The sequence below is a fragment of the Phyllostomus discolor genome, chromosome 3 (assembly GCF_004126475.2).
Source record: "Phyllostomus discolor isolate MPI-MPIP mPhyDis1 chromosome 3, mPhyDis1.pri.v3, whole genome shotgun sequence".
Taxonomy (NCBI): domain Eukaryota; kingdom Metazoa; phylum Chordata; class Mammalia; order Chiroptera; family Phyllostomidae; genus Phyllostomus; species Phyllostomus discolor.
In genome coordinates, this window is record NC_040905.2 from 6,513,724 (window position 1) to 6,529,313 (window position 15,590).

A 15,590-nucleotide genomic window follows, 5' to 3' on the forward strand; every position below is an offset into this window, starting at 1 on the left:
CTCCTCTCCCTTCTTTCTCAGGGAGGGGCCGCCTGCTGGCTCCACGCTTCTCCTAGGGAAGCCAGGTTGTGTTGTTCTGGAACTAGCCCCCGGAATTTTAAGTAGCTGGCTTTGGTCCTTAAAATAAACTATGAGGGTTTTTCTTTTCTTTCAATCTTCTCTTTAGAAAACACCTAAAAGAGAGTTATTTTTGTGCTTTGGGTCGTTAAATTTCATATTATGATCATTTTAAAAAACTGTAAATGTGTATCTTGGTCCACAGGACAGCCTCTGGCATCTCTGCGGGCCGGGGAGGTCTCCTTCCGCAGCTTTGGTTTCGCTCTGCTGACTCCATGGCGGCTGACAAAGGGTCCGTGGCTGTAACTTGATCCTGAATAATTCTCAAGGTTAATCGTTTTTTCCCTCTTGCCTCTCTCTTCCTTTCTTTCCTTCCCTTCCCTTCAAGTCTGCAGTCACCACACCAGGAGGATCGGACCTTTCCTGGCCCAGCAAGCCCACTGCCATCCAGGGATTCTGCCCCTGCCCCCCCGCCCCCCCCCCCTCTGCTGCACGGTGCCTGTCACTTTCTGGGCTCCTCCTCCTGACCTGGAGCCCCCTTTGCTAGAAGGTCAAATGCTTGAAGAAAACACATAATAAAACAGCCAGTAGGCACTTGAAGTTTTGAGCTCTCTGTTGTACCCTGGCCTGTGACCTCACTCCCTGTGTTGTTGACGGGAGAGACCTGGTTGTTCTTGCTGACGCATGTAAAGAATTACACATCAGCAAATCTAGTCGCATGTAATCAGTTTATTAGTGGCCTGTTCCCATGGAAGAGAACAGGACTGGGTAGAGTAGGGGGTGAAAGGCAAAATTTCAGGGCAAAGCAGGGTGAGAAAAGCGAGAGAGGCTGGAGACCAGGGTGGCAAGCCCCTGGGCAGCCTGAGGCCGGGTGGCCAGAGGCCCTGTGGCCCGAGAGCCAAGAGCCCCCTGAGCCCATGAGAGAGAGAGCATCCTGAGCTCCAGAGAGAAAGAGATAGAGATAGAGAGAGATAGAGAGTGTGCGTCCTTTGTTCTCAGGACTTATATAGTTGGTGGGCTAGAAGGAAAAAAGTTACATATTGATTAACGGGTAAATGTGGCACCAGCTTTCCTGGGGGTCTGTTAGCCCGAATCCTTATCTTGCTAATATAGTGTTTCCTATGATGTTGGAACACCTGGCAATATTATCAGACCAGGCTTAGGACTGCTGAGTTAGCGTGTGAGACTTGTCTCCTTCCTCCTCCCTGCCTCGGTTTACTATTTCTTCCACCTAATTGGTAAAAGGTGTTTCCTGGCAACCCGGGTGCTAAATGCCGGCCAATGACAGTATTGCCGTCTCAGAGTTCTTCCTATGCTGTCTCCTGCCTCAGTATGATCTTGAGTTTAGCAGACCTCAGACAGAATCACCATAGTCACCCATGGCCTTCACTTTCTCCTTCTCCTTCCCAAGGCCCCTGGACCCTCAAGCGCTCTGCAGCCATCGGGAGCTGAGTGGCAGGCTGATGGCCGCAGGCGGACCGACTGACCGCCTGTGGTGGTGGAGGCCCACACGGGCTGTGCTCGGTGCTGTCTCACTTCCCTCTCCAGGGGCCCTACGCAGGTTGTTACTTTAATTCCCAATGGCAAGGCCGAGGTTCCGGGAGGTTCAGTTGCTTGTGCGAGATCAATGGCTCATTAGAGCCCGGACTGCACTGCCTGCGTCTGGACTTCACTGGGCGCAGCACACCGGGAGAGCGGTCCCGGTTCCCCGAGGGTGCAGGACAAGGGCCCGCATGCAGCGTCACGGAGCTGAGTGCTGCGGCCATGTCTGGGCTGTGCCCTCTCTTAGGTGTGTGAGCGGGAAACTCGAAGCAGAACACCAGCGTCCTCCTCTGCAAGGTGAGATGGGATGGGGTCCCCTCTAAGACCCCCTGCCGCCATGCCAAGGTTGTGGTGTCTCCTGAGTCTAGACGAAGGCAGGGAGGAGCTTTATCAGTAAGCTCCTGGGTAGGTGCCGGTTATGCGGTGGAGAGAAGGGCATCGGGCTTTCTTGTGCACATAGATAGATGGCGTGTGCCCGAGGCTGGGCCTGATGAGTCTGACTGTGTCTCTAGGGACCGCGGCCCTTCTGGTTGTAGCTGGTGGACTGACGGCTCCCTCCTCTTCCCTGTGTCGGAGGCCCTGCTCTGAGCGCATGCTGCAGCCCTGTCCCTCCAGTGCACTCACTCCCTCCCCTCGTCCTCCTGCCCCTCGGTAATGCAACTTGCCCAGACCTGAGGCTCCCCCAGACCGCCGCACCCTTCACATGGGGGTTTCCAATGTCAGGATGTGGGTGGAGAAGAAAGGAAAGGATTGGGCTGTGGACTCCACCCCAATGTGTCCTCCTACTGGGCGTTAGGAGCCAGATCCTTCTATTTGGAGTCTCATGTCCCTGTGCTAACAAGGCCGTCTCTCCCTCCCTCCCCCGCACTTCTGACCTTGCACCTGGACTTCTCTGGGGCCGTGCTGGGAGGCTGACCTATACCTGAGCCTTCCTGCCGCCATCTATACAACTCCCCCAGGACCGTGTCTTCCTAAATCTCATGTCCCAAGTGACAGTGTAAGCTACCATTTGTTGGAGGTCTCAGCAGGTGCCCCGCCTTTGAATAGCAGCCTTAGGTAGGTTATTTAACTTGATGTATTCCTCCCCACCCTTTGGTCAGCCAGCATTACCCCACTGCTCGTGAGAAACAGCAAGTGAAAGGCAGAGATAATGTGCAAACCGGTGTTGCTGACCGAAAGAAAAAAGATGAACTTCCCAAGGCTATTTGACATGACCCCGAGTTCTTAACTAAAAGTTAAGACACACACTTCTGATCAGAGAAGTGACCTCGGTGTGCAGTGGGGCCTCTCACGGAACGTCTGAGGTCATGATCATCCCAGCTGAACCGGGAGAACCAGTATGTTTACTGACCTGTATTTCACAATGATTCCTTGCCCCCTCTCGCATATGCCCCACCCTGGTAGATATCGACCAGCTGTTAGGAAGGCAGCGACGGGATGGGCTAAGTCACAACCAGGCCGCTGGGTTTGCTGTGTCTCGTTTTGGTTACCTCGGTTGTGTGAGAGATCAAAGACCTCAAACTACTGACTTTTCCTGCTTCCCCCTACCCTGTCTCCACATGGAATCTTAGCACATGCTAAGTTTGTTGCTAGTTTGACAAGCAGTTTTCCTCTCTTGTTCCTCCTTGAGCAAGGCACCAAGGCCCAATTTTCCTCCTTGCCGTGTCCAGCAGATCCAAAGCAGACTTTGTCTGCGCTCCTCCAATGCAGTGCCAGGCCCCGTAAAGGAAGACAATTAACCCCAAGGAACCTCTGGCTGGTGGGGTTTCTGGCTGGAAGGGTTTTCTGATTCCTCTGAAGTCACCTGTCAGGTGGGCATCCATCCGTCTGCTTGGGGAGCAAGTATTGGGTGGTGCAGGGGGAGGAGGAGGAGGAGGAGGAGGAAAAGGAGAAGAGGAGCCCCTGAACTCCCCGGGGGAGGGGGTAGTGGTGATGAATCCACTCCCCAGCCCACTCACTTATCTTCTGGGTTATACCCTGGAAGTAATGGATCGAGAGCTTGCTCATCAAGGTTGTTTATCCTGGTCTGACTCCTGGCTTCTTGTTGCTGCAGGCCCAGACCTGTGCCCACCCACTTCCTGTTTTCAGCTTGTCCCCAGGGTCTGCTTCCTTTCCCTGTGTCCTCTGTGTCCTGAGAAAGAGGAAGCGCAGGAGGAGGAGGGCGACTCTACCAGCTGGTTGGAGTCCAGGGCTTGGGATGGGGGCTGGTGGGGGGGTGGGGGGTATTGGCTCAGCACTTCCCGCTAGGGCAGGGTGTGCGTGTCCCATGTCCCCGGGGGGGGAGATCCTGGATCTGAGGTGTCTGGAGATCTAGGGGCAGGACAGAGTGTGGCAGAAAAGGGGAAATCCATCAGACCACCAGGATCTGGAAAAAGAGGTCTCAGCACCGTGACAAGCAGCCCTGTGTCGCCGGCCCAGGGAAAGGGGTGAACAGAGTGACTTCTGTCCCCATACATTTGTCCATGAGGGCACTCTCCAGTGGGATGAGAGGTTATTTTACTTTTACATCAAGTTACTAACTTTAGATTTGTTAATCATTCGGTGCGTGGAATACTCAAGTATTCTAAGTCACTTTTTGCTGGGACTTAGAATATTTCCTTTCTGGGAACCTTGTAGCGGGGGTAGGGAGAAAGGGCATGAACACCTCACAGCACCCACACACAGGCACCGCCGGACCCACCTCAGGCGGCTACAGGCCTCGGAGGGGGTTGCATCCTGTGTAAGCGTGGGGGTGGGGGATACACGCTCTTCTTTCCTATGAGGCTGTTGTGAGGACTGCATGGGGTTACAGATTTCATTTTCTTCCCCGAAGATGTTTACCCAAGGCCTACTCTGTGCCCGCCCTCCTCCGGGCTGAGGGCGTTCTCTGGGAGCAAGGTAGACGGGGACCTTGATGTCAGACAGGGACATTCCGTACAAGCATCCGTGGTTTCTGATCTTTTTAGAAAAACATTAAAAATTAGCCCTGCTGGTGTGGCTCAGTGGATTGAGTGTGGGCTGTGAACCAAAGGGTCACCAGTTCGATTCCCGGTCAGGGCACATGCCTGGGTTGTGGGCCAGGTCCTCGGTAGGGGACATGTGAGAGGCAACCACACACTGATGTTTCTCCCCCCCTCTTTCTCCCTCTCTTCCCCTCTCTCTCTAAAAAACAAAGAAAGTATGCTTACCATGAAAAAAAAACATTAAACATTAGGTAACCCTTTGTTCAGTTGTTCAGTTATAATCATACCTGGAAATCCATATGTAAAGTAAAAAAAAAGGATGTTAGAGCAGAGTCTAGAGTTCTGCTCCATTACCCCAACCCCAGTCTCCCGGTGGGCTTTGGAAGCGCTTTGAGAACTACATCAAGAAATTTCTTCACGTGCGCGCACACACTACAAACTGAGACCATAATGACTCCCCACTGCGCAAACACCCCGTGTAGTCGATGCTGCTGGGCCCCCCCCCCAGCCCCCTGAACTGCCTGGAGCCCTCGCCCCACCCCCTCTGCCGTGAGTGGGGGCCGTCAACGGGCCTCTGACCCCCGTGAGAGCACCTGCCCATGGAGAGTGGATATTCCATCCTCCATGTAGTTCAGTCTCAAATTGAAATGCCTCTTGGATTGTCAGGAAAAAACTGAAATAAGTTCCTAATCAAATAAAAGTGTGGGAAGAATTATTTTTGCTCACAAACGATTTGTCAGTTTTTCAAAATACCAGCACATAATGTGCCCAGAACATCTGATAAAGGTCGCAGGCGTCCATAATTCCGGCTTGGTTTTTCCCTAAGAATTTGACACTCAGCCCTTTCGTGGAGGCGGGAGGGAAGCGGGGAACGGGCCCTTGCTGGCGGCAGTCCCTGGGGGTGCACGAAGACCCGCCGCCGGCACAGGCCCGCGCAGCCTCCCCCGCCCCCGCCCGAGCCCTTGGGAAAGCGGGCGAAGGACTTGCAAACCCCTTTCTGAAAAGCAAGCGAGACGAAACCTCAGAGGGGCCTGCTGCGAGCACAGGCCGTCCCAGGTCGACTTTGTTTTTGGAAGCTGCCGCGCTTCCGTCCACCCAGGGCTGTGCCCTTTCCTCGTTTTGCAGAAAAGCGCGGGCTGAGACCGAGGGGGAAGGGACCCCGAGCGTTGGCAATACGTCGATACACACACACATTGCTCAACAGAGAAGGAAGCGTGCCCCGGAGTGACCATTTCCAGAGAAGAAAGCGTGCCCCAGAGTGACCATTTCCGGCGTGGGGGACCTGCAGCCCCCCTCCCTTGTCAGTGGGGACAGGACCGAAGGGGGCGCTGTCTCCCTGTTGCCCAGGAGACGGCCCAGGGACGCCCCGCAGTTTGTCTCCTGGGGGTCCTGCGCGAGTGATCAGTCCACATGTGGACACCCGAAGGCTTGCTGATTCTCCTTTCCGTGTCAGCGTGTACGTCTCACACGTTTTAAAATTGAAGGTCTAAGGTACCGGTTTTATTAATGGGAAAACTGGATGGAAGAGGGGTGTTTGGAGCAAAGGCCAAAACACGGCTTCCTTCTCTCTTCCCGGTTGGAGTTAACCCGAAACAGCTGGGCCCGCCGGAGAGGGAGGGGGGCGCCGACGGGGGGGGGGGGGGCAGGGGGGAGGGGAGGAGACTCCGAGCCCTAATGGCTTCCTGCTGGCAGTCCTCCTCCCAAAACTGCCCCGCACCACTGGAGCAGAGGACCCTGCACCCTCTCGCGTTCCCGTTTCTCCGCCTTCCCGCGGCCACACGCACCGCCGTGTGCCGTGCTGGGCCTGGGTGCCTGCAAGCTCGCTGTCAGTGTGAGCCTGGGGAAGTTCAGTGTGAGCCTGGGGAAGTTCAGTGTGAGCCTGGGGAAGTTATTTAACTTTCCGGGCCTCTCGGCTGTAAAAAGGAGATGATAATCCTTTGGCGTCTGGAGGATCACTTCGGATAATAATCCATTTAAAGCACTGGGAACTATGCAAGCAAACAGTAGATTTCGGCCATGCGCCCCGCGCTCGTAACCCCTTCGGGGTTCCCCAAGGCCCTCTGATCAGAGATCCCGGGGTGAGAGAGGCCCTGTATATAAGCAGCTAATATATAAGCAGCTAAATGGGGCCGTGGAGAAAGAGAATTTGTCAGCAGAATCCTCTACTTTCTGGCCATTTCCTTTTTTTTTTTTTTTTTATTTTTAGAGGGGGAAGGGAGGGAGGGAGAGAGAGAGAGAGAGAGAGAAACATCAATGTGCGGTTGCTAAGGGTTATGGTCTGCAACCCAGGCATGTAACCTGGCTGGGAATCGAACCTGCGACACTTTGGTTCGCAGCCCGCGCTCAATCCACTGAGCTACGCCAGCCAGGCCTTTCTAGCCAGTTCTGAAGATGCTCAGAAAGTCAGCGGCAGCGGCTGGTCCCAAGACCATCCAGTAAGCACTGAAGATCTAACGATAAGGGCCCCTCGCTTCAGCGCATGCGGGCGGTTGCGCCACCCAGAGGGGCAGCGCTTGGGGCTGCAGACCTACAGTGAGTGATAAGAAAAAGGGATTCCTCCAGATGCGGAGAGGAGCAACGGGCACACTGCACAGGAGTACAAGGCGAGGGAATACCTACAGAAGGTTCGGATTAGCACCCACAAGTCTGCACTTGCGGAACAAAACCCATTCTGGCTTGACCTGAGGCTGCAGACAAGACTTGACCCCCCACCCCCACCCCAGTAGAACTTTGAACTTGAGCAACCTGGGCAGGGCAGCAGGGCTGGCCGGGATGAGTACTGACAGGGGAAGGGTGAAGGCCAGGGGGCAGGCCGAGAGACCTTGCTGTCACTGGCACCATCGATTGTAAATATTTACTAAATCTCGACACAGTTTTTCTCACGTAAGCAGTACACCCTGGACTTTGAAACCAGGACGGGGAACGAGGCACAGACTCTGCCCGTCTGGACTCACCCTTTGCAGACAAGTGGAGACAACCTCTCAGCTGAGAGGCCCTGGGCTGCGGCAGGGGCGGGAAGAGGGAACCCTCGTGCACCCAAGTAGGGTGGGTAGGATGGGAGCGCTGACCCTCTTCTGTTAAAAAAGGTGCGAGAGGAGCCAGAAGGCCTTAGAGGTGGCTCGGGATTCCTTGGACTTGAGATCTGTTAGAAGGTCTTGATGTCTAACGATGATGCCTGTGTATCAAACCAACAGAAGCAGTGCGATTTTTCCCATCTATAGATACCTGTTGTTTGGAATTCCTTCAGCTTTCTTAGTGTGATGGGGAGTCCAAAAAATAGGGTGAGGGGCTGAAGCAGAATTTTTAAAAGGTGTATATTTTGAAAGATTTTGTTTATTTATTTTTAGAGAGAGGGAAAGGGAGGGAGAAAGAGAGGTAAAGAACATCCGATGTGAGAGAGAAACATCAATCAGTTGCTTCTTGAACATGCCCAGACTGGGGACCCAACCGGAACCCAGGCCTGTGCCCGGACTGGGGACTGAACCAGCGACCCTTCCCTTTGCAGGAAGACACCCAACCAACTGAGCCACACCACTCAGGGCAGAATTTTAAAATATTATGTAAGCAAATTCCATATTTATAGAAAGAGATCATCATCTTAGCGTAGACATTTGTTTCACCGTTCTGGGTAAGCTCACTTCAGTGACCGCCTGTTAATTATTAAAGATGACCCTGGATGGTACTGCTCTCCTGGGAGAGGGGGACGGGACCTTCTGTGCTTGATGAAGCATCAAACCCTTCCTGGCTGAAGCTTGGGGAGTTCTGGAGCAAGGAAGCCGGTTGCCCAGAGATCGGGCCTTGCAGCAGGCAGGGAATGGCGCGGCCCAGTCCCTGCTCCCCGAGAAGCAGGCTGGGGAGGCCTGTGGGGCGGAGCCGGAGTCTGTGGGTGGGAGAGGGCAGCGTGGCCCCGAAGCAGACCTCTCCCCGGAGGGCGGAGAATTCCAGGCTCCATGCAGGGGCCTCAGGGGCCTCAGGGGCCAGGGCGGTGTGTGTTGGAGGGGGGGACTTCTCTAGATGATGCACGTACCCGGGCATAGATTCAAGCTTTTGCAGAAAAAGATGGCTGGGCATCAGAGGGTGGATTTGGGCCGGAATGAAAGAGCTGAAACTGTGAAACTATAACCCAGATCAGGGGACAAGTGATGCTGAGCACGTGGAGCAGGGGCAAGGGTTGTGCCCCTGGACTGGTGAGGATTTCCCGTTCTCCCTCTTTCATCATCGAACTCTTGGAAGCTCCTTGTGCTCCGGCAAGGGAGGGGTGGGGAACATGTGCTGTGGGGGGGGGGGAGGAGATTCTGGACGTGAGGGGTACATGAAGCTTGGAACAACAAGTTAAAGAAAAGGAGACTACCCTGGCCTTGAGCAGATCTGAGTGAAGATGGCAGTGGAGGTACGCCCCTACAATGCGCACTGCAGGAGCACGGGACCTGTGGCTGTGGCGAAACAGATGACTCCACAAACAGCGCACGGTTCCCGGCTGCCCTTTGAGCTTGGCCTGGCCTGAGCACATGACCGAGACAAATAACAAAACCCTAGTGGAACAGGGAGATCTACTCACACGTCCAAGCTGGTTTGGAGGTTTGCTGGAACAGAAATCAAACAATCCCCCTCCCTGCGGTGACTTAGAGGAGAAAAGCAATTCGTTTAAAACAGGTCCTTCCAAACTTTATACAGATCTCTTTTAGGAGAAAATACAGATTTCCACTGTTCACTGAAATCACTTTTACGCTCATGGTGAGTTCTCCCTCTCCTATTTTTTCGTCATTGATATTCTTGGATATTGAGTTTCTTCTTGTTTTTAAATCAAATTTGAAAACATTTCAGCCGTATTTCTTAAAAAATTTTCTCTACCGCCATCCCAGCGAATCCAACGAGACCCATACATAGGTCACTCGACATTCCACAGCTCCTCCCCCCTTCCCAGGGGACGCTGTCCCGCACAAGCGGTGCACAGTGTCAAACCTCTGACACTTGTACAGGGTGAAGCCGGTCCCCGATGTTCCATCTTGGCTGGAATGTGGGCCAACAAGAGTCCCTTTCCATACCTCTCTCAAAAGAGTGAGGAAGCTTCTCTTGCCCAGAAACCCTCTGGAAATATCTTCCTTTGGCTCATCAGTCGTTTACGGTCCTGTGTTCCCCCCGAACCGGTACCTCTTGCAAGGAGATGGGACTATGATGTTCAAGCTAGGCTCGAACCGTGTGCCTCATGGGTAGAAAGAGCAGTGGCGTTAATGTCTCTCTGTGGCGGAGTTTCTCGCCCTCAGTGACAGTGGCCTTTTGCCCCAGGTAACTCTTTGATGTGAAGGGCTACCCTGTGCCTTGGAGGATGCTTAGCAGCATCTCTGGGCTCCCCTCATGAGTTGCCAGAAGCAACTCCATGCCAGTTGTGACAACAGAAGATGTCTCCAGCCAGACCCTGCCAAGTGTCCCTGCAGAGGGGGCTGACTCACGACTGGGAGAGGAGTACTGCTCTAGGTACAGAGACCCCACGAGGCGGTATGAATGCCCGGATGAAACAGGCAGTGGCCTGTGTAACAACATACTAGCATCATGCTTTATAACACAGTAGATTGACAACTTATTTGGACATATGTTAGGGGTAATGTGTAATCCTTAGGCACTGATGATAAGCAAGTTACTCATTAAACTAGAGAATTGAATTAGGCATATACACAGGCACAAGATAAAGTGTAAAACCTTACACACCCAGTATGTATGCACTGTTCTGTGTAGATCAAGTCTGCACATATTTTGTCTTCCGTGTAAGACTATCAACAACCAGGCTCTGTTTCTGGCTTAGATGGGGGTCGATGGCAGGGAACAGGGCACCTGCCAAGTTTAGGGGAATCGAGAAAGACCATTTGGGGGAACTTCGTTGTTTTCTAACAAGTGTCACATTGTGCTCAGTCAGCACAGGTGTGTCTTGGGGCACACGTACAGGTACCTGGCAGGGAAAGAGAAGAGGCACCCCAGTGCTCTCCAGCTGAGGCCCTGAGAGGCCTGCCCGCCTGCCGTCCCCCTGACAGTGGACTTGCTGGAGGGAAAGGACGAAATGCAGGCTGTCTTCTAAGGGACCATTGCTGAAGCTTTTGAAGTTCAGTGGAGATATTATGAGGATGTATCTAGTCCATCCCTTTAAACTTCCACTTCTTAATAAAATCATTGCTGCAGAGCATGTATTTTATAAAAGCACATCTATTTATTTACGTTGAGAGAACAATGGCATATAACATTGTGTAGGTCTAAGGTGTTGATTTGATACATTTATATATTGTGATACGATTGCCACCATAGTGTTGCTAACACCTCTGTTATGTCACGTAATTATTATTATTTTTTTTGTAGTGGGAACAATGACGATTTAGTCTCTTAGCAGCTTTAAAGTATTGTCATCTATCCTGGTTTTTCTGGCCCTCATGTTTTTTTTTTGAGAGTAGATGGCTATTAGAGGACTCTGACAGCCCCCAAAATAAATAAGCACAGCTGTGGCCAGGTGGTTGGAGTGACTGTGTCCCTTTAGGACAGCGACAAAGCTCCACCCTGACCACACAGACACACCCTGGGCGGCAGTTTAGGAAGACCCCCCCCCACCCCCCCGTGACACCATGAGAATGACAGACTGATGGGGGCATGGGAAGGACTTTGAACGGCTAGTTAAGATGACTGTTCTGGGAGAATGTAAGTGATAACCTCAAACTGGAACCTGGAGTCACCGTGACCTGACGAGACAGGCGGGACAGCTCCTTGGAGCAGGACAGTTCTCAACACAGTCCTGTGTGTTCCAAGTTCAGGTGCACAGGGGGACGCCTCCCTTACAGACAGGGAAAGGAGCACAGCTCCTTCTGCTTGGTGGGAGGTGGGGCCAGTTCAGCTTCTTCTTTTTTTTTTTCAGATTTTTTATTTATTTTTTATTTATTTTTAGAGAGGGAAGGGAGGGAGAAAGAGAGAGAGAGAGAAACATCAATGTGCGGTTGCTGGGGGTCGTGGCCTACAACCCAGGCATGTACCCTGACTGGGAATCAAACCTCTGATGCTTTGGCTCACAGCCCGCGCTCAATCCACTGAGCTACGTCAGCCAGGGCTCCAGTTCAGCTTCTTTAGTGAAGGTTCAGAGACTGTGGCCTACGGGGTCAATTGAAAGGATTAAAAGTTCTTTTTAAAATTTAATCGTAAGATATTTCAAAAACTCAGAAAATAGATAGATACGTCTATTGAGTTAACAAATATTAATATACAGGGTCTGGCAGAAGTAAGGCCTGCTTGAGTGTGGTTGGTAGGGTAATAATATGGGTGTGATAATTTGTAGTTTTAGTCTGAGCATTTCACCTAAAATGTCATAGGGTGTGCTTGAGGGTGTAGTGTCCTGTTACAGAATGACATGTGTATGATTTTGTAATAAAACACTCTGAAATGAAAAGGGGTGTTACTTGTGCCAGACCCTGCATTGTCTTATTTCCTTTAGATCTTTCTTTGTACCTATAGAGATTAGTTATACCTAGTCCTATCCATTCTTATGCCCACTCTGAAACCATGATTTTGAAGTTCTCTCCCTTTGAGATTAGAGATAATTTTATTCCTATAATGGCTATTCTTACATTAAAAATAATACTGTAAAAAAGTAAAAATTGATCTCTTATCTGGAGTTCTTGTGACATCGTAAGACTTACTGTATGATTTAGTGTTTACTGTTTTAAATATTTTTCTGCATATTATTAATATCTTTCTGCATTTTGACTTCTGCACATTCATTTGTACTGCTTTGCCTTTCTCTACCACACGCGACCCTGGTACACGGTTGGGATTTTAATAAGAGTTCATTAAATTCTCTTCTTCATTGATTAGTTAGAGATTAACTGATGTTTAACTTCTGAGTAAAGTTGCTGTTTAAACATTTACTTTCTTTCAGTTGAATACTGTCATGTGACATAGTCTTAAAGTTAAGAGTAAAAAGTACAAACTCCTATTTTTAAATGCAGGCTATCTTCTAAGGGACCATTGCTGAAGCTTTTGAAGTTCAATGGAGGTATTATGAGGATGTTTCTAGTCCATCCCTTTAACCTTCCATTTCTTAATAAAATCATTGCTGCAGAGTATGTATTTTATAAAAGCACATTCATTTATTTATGTTGAGATAACAATGACATATAACGTGTAGGTTTAAGGTGTTGATTTGATACATTTATATATTGTGATACGATTGCCACCATAGTGTTGCTAACACCTCTGTTATGTCATGTAATTATCATTTTTTTTGTAGTGAGAACAATTATGATTTAGTCTCTTAGCAGCTTTAAAGTATTGTCATCTATCCTGATTTTTCTGGCCCTCATTTTTTTTCATGTGACTCTTTTCAATAAGTCATGGGGATATAAAGTATGGCACAGGGAATATCATCAATATCATAATAACTTTGTATGCTGACAGATGGTTAATGGACTTATCCTGATGATCACCTTGTAAGGTATATAAAGTAGAATCACTATGTTGTCCATCTAAAACTAATGTAATATTGTATGTTAACCATAATGAAAACAAAGTAGATGAGTGGGTGGAGGCTAAATTTTCCTTTCAATGTAACTATAGCAAACAACAAGTTGTGCTGACTTGTTCTTAGAGACTCAAAAGTGCTAACTTAGAGGGCAGTTTCCTGTTCTTTAGGAACATGTGATCTTAATCTGCAGACCTGAGCACATTTGAAAATGATGTACTATTTACTTATTGCACAATCACAAATCCTCAGCCTTGTACATGTGAGTATCTTCTGGAAATGCCAACAGACTTTAGAAAGATAAGAGCTGCGCAAATAGTCAGGAGTTATCTACATTTTTGGAGACTGGGCTCTATTGCACAGGAAAAGACCCAGATGAGGTGCCTGGAGTGCAATAAATTATCTGGGGGGTCAGGAGCTTAGAGTTCTAGCTACACTGTGGTTCAAGCCGGCAGACCTTGGGTACGTCTGCACATCTTGCTGGGCCTGCAGTGTCTCCTCTTTAAAATTAGATGATTCGGACTTCCAGTCCAGATGGCAGCATAGGCAACACGGCTTGCCTGTTCTCACAACCACATCACAATTGCAACAGAAAATATAGAACCGCCATCACTCACAACTGTCAGAAGTCAAGTTGAATGAAACTCTGACAACTATGGAATTAAAGAGACCATCCATCCAGGCTGGTAGGAGGGGCACAGACACAGAATGGGCTGGTCCCACACCCACACAGAGTGGGTAAAAATTCAGAAGGGATATCTCAGGAGCCAGGAGTCCTGGGCCTAACCAGACCCCCAGCCTCAGGCTCTAGTGTCAGGAAAATAAACGTCCACAATTTCTGGTTGCAAAAAGCCTGCACATATTTTGGGATTGAGTCAGTAGAAGAAACTTCTGGAATCCCAAGCAGTTCCTCTTAAAGCACCTACACAGGCTCACTCCCTCTGAGCTCCAGCACAGAGGTGGCAGCTTGAAAGGCACTGGTGGCATGCAAGGAGAAACGGAAGTGTCTGGCACCAAGGTGAGCAGAGGCCATTGTCCCTTTCCTAAACCCTACCCCCCACAGAGCCACAGAGTCAGCAAGCTGGTGCCATATCTGAAACCTGGCTAACACTGATTGACCTGCCTTGGAGATCCCACTGCCCCATTCAACTTACTGGCCCACCCAAGCTGCTTTTCCATATTAATGGCTGGTCTTGGCTCATGCTTCACAACTTCCTAAATCCTCTCAAATAAGCAGCATCTGGTGTCAATGAGCCTCATGTCCAGCACTAGCAGCAGCCAGTCTAGATTCACAGCTTGGCTTCGCTAGGGAATCTCCAAGCCCAGCACAAGTAGCAGCCATCTCAGATTGTTTTATAGCTCAGGCAGGGTGGTCCTGGGGTAAAACACAGGTGGGGGATGACCTTGGTCTGGGCCACCCGGAAACCCCAGGGCCAGTGCACCCAGTGGATAGCTACAGACCACATCAGAGCACCACCACCCTGCCCCTGCACAGCGGATTCTCTATGGAGAGTGGAGATTGGTGGTAAGTGGTCACAGCCAATCTCTGCAACTGAATGGCCTGGGTAAGTCCCTCCCATTGATCTGCCAACAGCAACCAGACTCAACTAGAAGAGGAGGGTGTACTCAGCCCACATGGAGGGTGCACCTTGAGTACCCAGCTAGGGTGATAGGGGAGGCTGTGCCATTTGGACCCTACAGGACACCTACTACATTAGGTCACACAACCAAGACATGAAGTCAAAGCAGCTCTACCTTAAACATAGACACAAACACGGGGAGGTTGCCAAAATGAAGAGACAAAGAAACATGGCCCAAGTGAAAGCACAGATCAAAACTCCAGAAAAAAAGAGCTAAATGAAATGGAGATAAGCAATCTATCAAATGCAGAGTTCAAAACACTGGTTATAAGGATGCTCAAGGAACTTAGTGAGGACCTCAGTGACATAAAAAAGACCCAGTCAGAAATGAGGGATACACTAATTGAAATGAACAATTTACAGGGAAACAACAGTAGAGTGGATGAAGCTGAGAATCAAATCAATGATTTGGAACATAAGGAAGAATAAACAACCAATCAGAATAACAAGAAGAAAAAAGATTCCAAAAAAAATGAGGATAGTATAAGCCGTCTCTGGGACAACTTCAAGAGGTCCAACATTTGCATCAGAGGGGTGCCAGAAAGAAAAGAGAAAGAACAATAAATGGGATATCTATTTGAAAAAATAATGAAAGAAAACTTTCTTAATTTGGTGAAGGAAATAGACATGCAAGTCCAGGAAGCACAGAGAGACCCAAACAAGATGGATGCAAAGAAGCCCACTCCAAGACACATCATAATTAAAAACACCAATGGCTAAAACTAAAGAGAGAATCTTAAAAGCAGTAAGAGAAAAGAAGTTAGTTACCTACAGCTGATTTCACAAACAACAAGAAACTTCACAGGCTAGAAGGAATTGGCAAGAAATATTCAAAGTCATGAAAAGCAGGGACCAAAACCCAAGATTCCTCTACCCAGCAAAGTTATCACTTAGAATTGAAGGGCAGATAAAGAGCTTCCC